Source organism: Arachis stenosperma, chromosome 9 (genome assembly GCF_014773155.1).
Source record: "Arachis stenosperma cultivar V10309 chromosome 9, arast.V10309.gnm1.PFL2, whole genome shotgun sequence".
NCBI classification, from domain to species: domain Eukaryota; kingdom Viridiplantae; phylum Streptophyta; class Magnoliopsida; order Fabales; family Fabaceae; genus Arachis; species Arachis stenosperma.
The window spans coordinates 133,005,020-133,015,202 of record NC_080385.1 but is presented as its reverse complement, the minus strand read 5'-3'; the positions used below and the strand labels follow the sequence as shown (position 1 = coordinate 133,015,202).

General features: G+C 39.7%; 1 non-coding gene across 1 annotated transcript; it reads left to right on the top strand.

The window, feature by feature from the left end:
* Window positions 1-1,922: 1,922 nt before the first annotated feature.
* On the top strand, window positions 1,923-2,030 carry LOC130953611 (small nucleolar RNA R71). Its single transcript, XR_009075773.1, has one exon. It is a non-coding gene; the product is annotated as a small nucleolar RNA R71 (small nucleolar RNA).
* Window positions 2,031-10,183: the final 8,153 nt, after the last annotated feature.

The following is a 10,183-nucleotide window of genomic DNA, read 5'->3' as shown; positions in this document are numbered from 1 at the left end:
CGCCCAACTGCTACTCTTACTGGCGTTTAAACGCCAGCAAGGTCTTCCTCCAGGGTGTGCTGTTTTTCTTCCTGTTTTTCATTCTGTTTTTGCTTTTTCAATTGATTTTGTGACTTCTCATGATCATCAACCTACAGAAAACATAAAATAACAAAGGAAAATATAACATTGGGTTGCCTCCCAACAAGCGCTTCTTTAATGTCAGTAGCTTGACAGAGGGCTCTCATGGAGCCTCACAAATGCTCAGAGCAATGTTGGAACCTCCCAACACCAAACTTAGAGTTTGAATGTGGGGGTTCAACACCAAACTTAGAGTTTGGTTGTGGCCTCCCAACACCAAACTTAGAGTTTGACTGTGGGGGCTCTGTTTGACTCTATTTTGAGAGAAGCTCTTCATGCTTCCTCTCCATGGTGACAGAGGGATATCCTTGAGCCTTAAACACAAAGGATTCTTCATTCACTTGAATGATCAGTTCACCTCTATCAACATCAATCACAGCCTTTGCTGTGGCTAGGAAGGGTCTGCCAAGGATGATGGATTCATCTATGCACTTCCCAGTCTCTAGGACTATGAAATCAGCAGGGATGTAGTGGTCTTCAATCTTCACCAAAACATCCTCTACAAGTCCATGAGCTTGTTTTCTTGAGTTGTCTGCCATCTCTAATGAGATTCTTGCAGCTTGCACCTCAAAGATCCCTAGCTTTTCCATTACAGAGAGAGGCATGAGGTTTACACTTGACCCTAAGTCACACAGAGCCTTCTTGAAGGTCATGGTGCCTATGGTACAAGGTATTGAAAACTTCCCAGGATCTTGTCTCTTTTGAGGTAATTTCTGCCTAGACAAGTCATCCAGTTCTTTGGTGAGCAAAGGGGGTTCATCCTCCCAAGTCTCATTTCCAAATAACTTGTCATTTAGCTTCATGATTGCTCCAAGGTATTTAGCAACTTGCTCTTCAGTGACATACTCATCCTCTTCAGAGGAAGAATACTTATCAGAGCTCATGAAGGGCAGAAGTAAGTCCAATGGAATCTCTATGGTCTCACTTTGAGCCTCAGATTCCCATGGTTCCTCATTGGGGAACTCAGTGGAGGTTAGTGCACGCCCACGGAGGTCTTCCTCAGTGGCGTTCACTTCCTCTCCTTCCTCTCCAAATTCGGCCATGTTGATGGCCTTGCACTCTCCTTTTGGATTTTCTTCTGTGTTGCTTGGAAGAGTACTTGGAGGGAGTTCAGTAACTTTCTTGCTCAGCTGACCCACTTGTGCCTCCAAGTTCCTAATGGAGGACCTTGTTTCAGTCATGAAACTTTGAGTGGTTTTGATTAGATCAGAGACCATGGTTGCTAAGTCAGAGGGGTTCTGCTTAGAATTCTCTGTCTGTTGCTGAGAAGATGATGGAAAAGGCTTGCCATTGCTAAACCTGTTTCTTCCACCATTATTGTTGTTGAAACCTTGTTGAGGTCTCTCTTGATTCTTCCATGAGAAACTTGGATGATTTCTCCATGAAGAATTATAGGTGTTTCCATAGGGTTCTCCTAGGTAATTCACCTCTTCCATTGAAGGGTTCTCAGGATCATAAGCTTCTTCTTCAGATGAAGCATCCTTAATACTGCTTGGTGCATTTTGCATTCCAGACAGACTTTGAGAAATCAAATTGACTTGTTGAGTCAATATCTTGTTCTGAGCCAGAATGGCATTCAGAGTATCAATCTCAAGAACTCATTTCTTCTTATTAGTCCCATTGTTCACAGGATTCCTTTCAGAGGTGTACATGAATTGGTTATTTGCAACCATTTCAATTAGTTCTTGAGCTTCTGTAGGCGTCTTCTTCAGATGAAGAGATCCTCCAGCAGAGCTATCCAAAGACATCTTGGATAGTTCTGAGAGACCATCATAGAAAATACCTATGATGCTCCATTCAGAAAGCATGTCAGAAGGACATTTTCTGATTAATTGTTTGTATCTTTCCCAAGCTTCATAGAGGGATTCACCTTCCTTCTGTTTGAAGGTTTGGACTTCCACTCTAAGCTTACTCAATTTTTGAGGTGGAAAGAACTTTGCCAAGAAGGCATTGACTAGCTCTTCCCAAGAGTTCAGGCTGTCTTTAGGTTGTAAGTCTAACCATATTCTAGCTCTGTCTCTTACAGCAAAAGGGAATAACATAAGTCTGTAGACCTCAGGGTCAACCCCATTAGTCTTGACAGTGTCACAGATTTGCAAGAATTCAGCTAAGAACTGATGAGGATCTTCCAATGGAAGTCCATGGAACTTGCAATTCTGTTGCATTAGAGAAACTAATTGAGGCTTAAGCTCAAAGTTGTTTGCTCCAATGGCAGGGATAGAGATGCTTCTCCCATAGAAGTCGGGAGTAGGTGCAGTAAAGTCACCCAGCACCTTCCTTGCATTGTTGTTGTTGTTGTTGTTTTCGGCTGCCATGGTTTCTTCTTCTTTGAAGATTTCTGTCAGGTCCTCTACAGAGAGTTGTGCCTTAGCTTCTCTTAGCTTTCGCTTCAAGGTCCTTTCAAGTTCAGGGTCAGCTTCAACAAGAATGCCTTTGTCTTTGTTCCTACTCATATGAAAGAGAAGAGAACAAGAAAATATGGAATCCTCTATGTCACAGTATAGAGACTCCTTGAAGTGTCAGAGGAAAAGAAAAATAGAAGTCAGAAGTAGAAAATTCGAACTTATCATAGAAGATGGAGTTCGAATTTTGCATTAAGGAATAGTGTTAGTCATAAATAGAAGGATGTGAGAAGAAGGGAAGTAATTTTCGAAAATTTGAGTAAAAGATTTTGAAAACATTTTGAAAAACACTTAATTGATTTTCGAAAATAAAAGTGGGAAAGAAGTCAAGTGATTTTTGAAAAAGATTTTGAAATTAGAAATCAGAAAGATATGATTGAAAACTATTTTTAAAAAAAGATGTGATTAAAAAGATTTGATTGAAAAGTTATGCTTTTAAAAAGATATGATTGAAATGATATGATTTGAAAACAATTTTAAAAAGATTTGATTTTTAAAAAATAATAACTTGGCTAACAAGAAAAGATATGATTCTAACATAAAACCTTTCTCAACAGAAAAGGCAACATACTTGAAATGTTGAATCAAATCATTAATTGATAGCAAGTATCTTTGAAAAAGGAAAGAAATTGATTTTGAAAACATTTGATTGAAAAGATTTGAAAAAGATTTGATTTTGAAAAACTTTGAAAACTTGAAAAAAATTTGCATTAAAAACAGAATCTTCCCTCTTGTGACATCCTGGCGTTAAACGCCCAGAATGGTGCACATTCTGGCGTTTAACGCCCAAAACTCTACCCTTTTGGGCGTTAAACGCCCAACCAGGCACCCTGGCTGGCGTTTAAACGCCAGTCTGTCCTTCTTTACTGGGCGTTTTGAACGCCCAGCTTTTTCTGTGTAATTCCTCTGCTGTATGTTCTGAATCTTCAATTCTCTGTATTATTGACTTGAAAAGACACAAATTAAAAATATTTTTGGATTTTTAATAATGAGGAATAATCAAAATGCAACTGAATAACAATGCATGTAAGACACCAAACTTAGCAGTTTGTATACTATTGACACTAATAAAATGAGAATGCACATGAGAAATAACAAAACACTCAAGTCAAGAGAATTCAAAGATCAGAGCAAGGAAATCATCAAGAACAACTTGAAGATTAATGAAGACACATGCATGAATTCGAAAAATGCAAGAAGAACGGAAACATGCAGTTGACACCAAACTTAAAATGAGACACTAGACTTAAACAAGAAACATACAATATTTTTTATTTTTATGATTTTGTAAAATTTTTTTGGATTTTTCGAAAATTAAGTGGAAGAGAAAATAAAGGTATCAAAATTCTTAATGAGAATTCCAGGAATCATGCAATGTTAGTCTAAAGCTTTAGTCTAAAGAAATTAGACATGGCTAGCCAAGCTTCAGCAGGACATTGCATTCAAGAGCTAAATTGATGAGGATCAGTCAGCTTTGGTGATGATAAGAACATCACCTTGAAACACTAGAATTCATTCTTAAGAACTCTGAAAAAAAATACCTAATCTAAGCAACAAGATGAACCGTCAGTTGTCCATACTCGAACAATCCCCGGCAACGGCGCCAAAAATTTGGTGCGCGAAATCGTGATCACTACAACTCCGCACAAATAACCAGCAAGTGCACTGGGTCGTCCAAGTAATAAACCTTACGCGAGTAAGGGTCGATCCCACAGAGATTGTTGGTATGAAGCAAGCTATGGTCACCTTGTAAATCTTAGTCAGGCAGACTCAAATGGGTATAGATGATATATGAATAAAACATAGAGATAAAGATAGAGATGCTTATGTATATCATTGGTGAGAGCTTCAGATAAGCGTATGAAGATGCTTTCCCTTCCGTCTCTCTGCTTTCCTACTGTCTTCATCCAATCCTTCTTACTCCTTTCCATGGCAAGCTTATGCAAGGGTTTCACCGTTGTCAGTGGCTACCTCCCATCCTCTCAGTGGAAATGTTCAACGCACCCTGTCACGGCACGGCTATCCAGCTGTCGGTTCTCGGTCAGGCCGGAATAGAATCTAGTGATTCTTTTGCGTCTGTCACTAACGCCCCGCCTGCTAGGAGTTTGAAGCACGTCACAGTCATTCAGTCATTGAATCCTACTCAGAATACCACAGACAAGGTTATACCTTCCAGATTCTCTTGAATGCCGCCATCAGTTCTTGCCTATACCACGAAGACTCTGATCTCACGGAATGGCTGGCTCGTTTGTCAGGCGAGCACTCGGTTGTCAGGCGATCAACCATGCATCGTGTATCAGGAATCCAAGAGATATTCACCCAATCTAAGGTAGAACGGAGGTGGTTGTCAGTCACACGTTCATAGGTGAGAATGATGATGAGTGTCACGGATCATCACATTCATCAAGTTGAAGAACAAGTGATATCTTGGACAAAGAACAAGCGGAATTGAATAGAAGAACAATAGTAATTGCATTAATACTCGAGGTACAGCAGAGCTCCACACCTTAATCTATGGTGTGTAGAAACTCCACCGTTGAAAATACATAAGAACAAGAGTGATCATTGGTTTCGGCCCCAGAGAGGGAACCAGAAGAACCAAGATGAAAATACAATAGTAAAAGGTCCTATTTATAGGAAACTAGTAGCTTAAGAATTACAAAGATGAGTAAATGACATAAAAATCCACTTCCGGGCCCACTTGGTGTGTGCTTGGGCTGAGCAATGAAGCATTTTTCGTGTAGAGACTCTTCTTGGAGTTAAACGCCAGCTTTTGTGCCAGTTTGGGCGTTTAACTCCCATTTTGGTGCCAGTTCCGGCGTTTAACGCTGGGAATTCTGAGGGTGACTTTGAACGCCGGTTTGGGCCATCAAATCTTGGGCAAAGTATGGACTATCATATATTTCTGGAAAGCCCAGGATGTCTACTTTCCAACGCCGTTGAGAGCGCGCCAATTGGGCTTCTGTAGCTCCAGAAAATCCACTTCGAGTGCAGGGAGGTCAGAATCCAACAGCATCTGCAGTCCTTTTCAGTCTCTGAATCAGATTTTTGCTCAGGTCCCTCAATTTCAGCCAGAAAATACCTGAAATCACAGAAAAACACACAAACTCATAGTAAAGTTCAGAAAAGTGAATTTTAACTAAAAACTAATAAAAATATACTAAAAACTAACTAGATCATACTAAAAACATACTAAAAACAATGCCAAAAAGCGTACAAATTATCCGCTCATCACCTGTGCAATGCACCTACAACCTTTCAAAGGTGCATGCTCTCAATTTTCTCTTATATGGTGGAAAAATTTCTGGAAGTCTTCATGGATGACTTTTCAGTATTTGGAAACTCATTCAGCTCCTGTCTTGACCATCTAGCACTCGTTCTAAAGAGATGCCAAGAGACCAACCTAGTTTTAAACTGGGAGAAATGTCACTTTATGGTGACTGAGGGAATTGTCCTTGGGCACAAAATCTCGAACAGGGGAATAGAGGTGGATCAAGCTAAGGTAGAGGTAATTGAAAAATTACCACCACCAGCCAATGTTAAGGCAATTAGAAGCTTTCTGGGGCATGCAGGATTCTATAGGAGGTTTATAAAGGATTTTTCAAAAATCGCCAAACCTCTAAGTAATCTGCTAGCTGCTGACACGCCATTTATCTTTGATAAGGAGTGTCTGCGGGCGTTTGAGACCCTGAAAGCTAAGCTGGTCACAACACCAGTCATCTCTGCACCAGACTGGACATTACCATTTGAATTAATGTGTGATGCCAGTGACCATGCCATTGGTGCAGTGTTGGGACAGAGACATGACAAGCTTCTGCACGTCATTTACTATGCCAGTCGGGTTTTAAATGACGCACAGAAGAATTACACAAGTACACAACCACAGAAAAAGAGCTACTTGCAGTGGTTTACACCATTGACAAGTTTAGATCCTATTTAGTAGGATCAAAAGTGATTGTGTACACTGACCATGCCGCTCTTAAATATCTACTCACAAAGCAGGATTCAAAACCCAGACTCATAAGATGGGTGTTGCTCCTGCAAGAGTTTGATATAGAAATAAGAGACAGAAAAGGGACGGAGAATCAGGTAGCAGATCACCTGTCCCGAATAGAACCAGTAGAAGGGGCGTCCCTCCCTCTTACTGAGATCTCTGAAAACTTTCCGGATGAGCAACTCTTTGCCATCCAGGAAGTGCCATGGTTTGCAGACATTGCAAACTACAAGGCAGTGAGATTCATACCCAAAGAATACAGTAGGCAGCAATCAAAGAAGCTGATCACGGATGCAAAGTACTATCTTTGGGATGAACCATATCTCTTCAAGAGATGTGCAGACGGAGTAATCCGTAGATGTGTGCCTAAAGAAGAAACACAGAGGATCCTATGGCACTGCCATGGATCATAGTATGGAGGACATTTTGGAAGTGAGCGAACAGCCTCAAGAGTCCTCCAATGTGGCTTCTACTAGCCTACTCTCTATAAAGATTCCCGAGTGTTTGTGCTTAATTGCGACAGTTGCCAAAGATCTGGAAATCTGCCTCACAGTTATGCCATGCCTCAACAAGGGATCTTGGAGATTGAGTTATTTGATGTATGGGGTATTGACTTCATGGGACCTTTCCCACCATCAAACTCAAACACTTATATTCTGGTGGCGGTGGATTATGTATCCAAATGGGTGGAAGCTATTGCAACACCCACTAATGATACTAAGACCGTGTTAAAATTCCTCCAAAAACACATCTTCAGCAGATTTGGTACCCCTAGAGTATTAATCAGTGATGGGGGCACTCATTTCTGCAATAAACAGCTTTACTCTGCTTTGGTTCGTTATGGAGTTAGCCACAGGGTAGCCACTCCATATCATCCACAGACAAATGGGCAAGCTGAAGTCTCTAACAGAGAACTTAAAAGAATCCTGGAACGAACTGTAATTAACCATAGAAAGGATTGGGCAAGAAGCTTGGATGATTCTCTGTGGGCATACAGAACAGCATTCAAGACCCCTATAGGGACCTCTCCATACCAGCTCGTGTATGGAAAGACATGTCACTTGTCAGTGGAACTGGAACACAAGGCCTACTGGGCAACCAGATTCCTGAACCTTGATGCCAAGCTAGCTGGAGAAAAACGATTGCTCCAGTTAAATGAGCTCGAGGAATTTAGACTCAATGCTTTCGAGAATGCAAGAATTTACAAAGAGAAAGCAAAAAGATGGCATGATAAGAAACTGTCATCCAGAGTCTTTGAGCTGGGGCAGAAAGTTCTGCTATTTAATTATAGGCTCAAATTATTCCCAGGGAAATTAAAATCCCGGTGGAGAGGTCCATATGTGATTACAAGTGTATCACCATATGGATACGTAGAGCTTCAGGATAATGACTCTAACAAAAGTTCATCGTTAATGGACAAAGAGTTAAACATTATCTTGAAGGCAATTTTGAGCAAGAATGCTCAAAACTGAGACTTGATTAGAGCTTAGTAATAGTCCAGCTAAGGACAATAAAGAAGCGCTTGCTGGGAGGCAACCCAGCCATTTACAAAATTTAATTTTATTTGTTTTTGTTAATTAATTGATTTTTACAGGTATATGTCAAAGTATCTTCAAAAGGTAAAATAGCAATTGATTGAATTCACAGAGTTATAGGGGAATTTGGAAGCTCACTGGCGTGAAAAAGCCAGTAAGAAACGTTTTGGGCGTTGAACGCCCAAAAGAAGCATCCACTGGGCGTTCAACGCCAGTAAGGATAGCCATCTGGGCATTGAACGCCAGAAAGGAGCATCTTCTGGGCGTTAAACGCCAGAAAGAAGCTCCTTCTGGGCGTTTAACGCCAGAATTACAGCATCCTGGGCATTTAGAAAAACGCCCAATGACAAATGACTTCCTGGCATTCAACGCCAGAAAGAAGCAACAGCTGGGCGTTGAACGCCCAGGAGAAGCAGCAATTGGGCATTAAACGCCCAAAACAAGCAGCATTTGGGCGTTTAACGCCAGAATGGTGGGGAGGAGGTAAAATTCGTTTTTCTTCACAAATTTTCTAATTTTTATGTTTCAATTCATGATTTCTTGCATAAACATTTTTCAAAATATCATCCTTCAATTCCAAAAATTTTAATCCTAATTTCTAAAAACCCTAATTTCTAAAATCCCTTTTTCAAAAATATCAAATGTATCTTAATTTATAAACACAAATCTTTTTCCAATCCAAATCTTTTTCAAATCTTTTTTAACTCATCATATCTTTTGGATTTCGAAATTGCCTCTCCCTCTATTCCTCTTCTATCCTTTCTTTTGCTTGAGGACAAGAAAACCTCTAAGTTTGGTGTGATTTTCCATGATCACTGAGCTAAAACTCATCAAGATCATGGCACCTAAGGGAACAGGAAGAGCAAGGATGTGACTTGAAGGAACTGAAGCGTCAGAAATTATCTCTTGAAGGATCAAGCATCCCACAGACTCGAGGAACCCCCACTTCCCAAAATAAAGGTTGTTGAGTCCTAATCTTTGCCTTAACTCTGTGATAACTGTTCTTATTATGAATTTACCTTAGAAGTTATATATTAGTAGTAGTAATTAGTATCATTATTTTGATTTTATCTCCAATTAAGCTATAATTTATTTTTCTCATCATCATCATCAAACATGAATAAAATAGTAGATTTTTAGAATAAAGAGGCAATATTTTTTTTCGAGTTCTTAATAAGGAAAATTCTAATTATTTATATGTGGTGGCAATACTTTTTGTCTTCTGAATGAATGCCTGAACAGTGCATATTTTTGATCTTGTTGTTTATGAATGTTAAAATTGTTGGCTCTTGAAAGAATGATGAAAAAGAGAAATATTATTGATGATCTGAAAAAATCAAAAGAAATTGATTCTTGAAGCAAGAAAAAGCAGTGAAAAAACAAGCTTGCGAAAAAAAAAGAAAGAAGAAAAGTGAAAAAAAAAATAGAAAGAAAAAGAAAAAGCAAGCAGAAAAAGCCAATAGCCCTTAAAACCCAAAGGCAAGGGTAAAAAAGATCCAAAGGTTTGAGCATCAATGGATAGGAGGGCCCAAGGAAATAAAATCCAGGCTTAAGCGGCTAAATCAAGCTGTCCCTAACCATGTGCTTGTGTCATGAAGGTCCAAGTGAAAAGCTTGAGACTGAGTGGTTAAAGTCGTGATCCAAAGCAAAAAGAGTGTGCTTAAGAGCTCTGGACACCTCTAACTGGGGACTCTAGCAAAGCTGAGTCACAATTTGAAAAGGGTTCACCCAGTCATGTGTCTGTGGCATTTGTGTATCCGGTGGTAATACTGGAAAACAAAGTGCTTAGGGCCACGGCCAAGACTCATAAAAGTAGCTGTGTTCAAGAATCAACATACTTAACTAGGAAAATCAATAATACTATCTGAATTCTGAGTTTCTATGGATGCCAATCATTCTGAATTTCAAAGGATAAAGTGAGATGCCAAAACTGTTTGGAAGCAAAAAGCTACTAGCCCCGCTCATCTAATTAGAATCTGAGCTTCACTTAAAACTCTGAGATATTATTGCTTCTTGATTTCTTTTTATCCTCTTTTATTCATCTAGTTGCTTGGGGACAAGCAACAGTTTAAGTTTGGTGTTGTGATGAGCAGATATTTTATATGCTTTTTGGGGGTAATTTCATGTAGAAT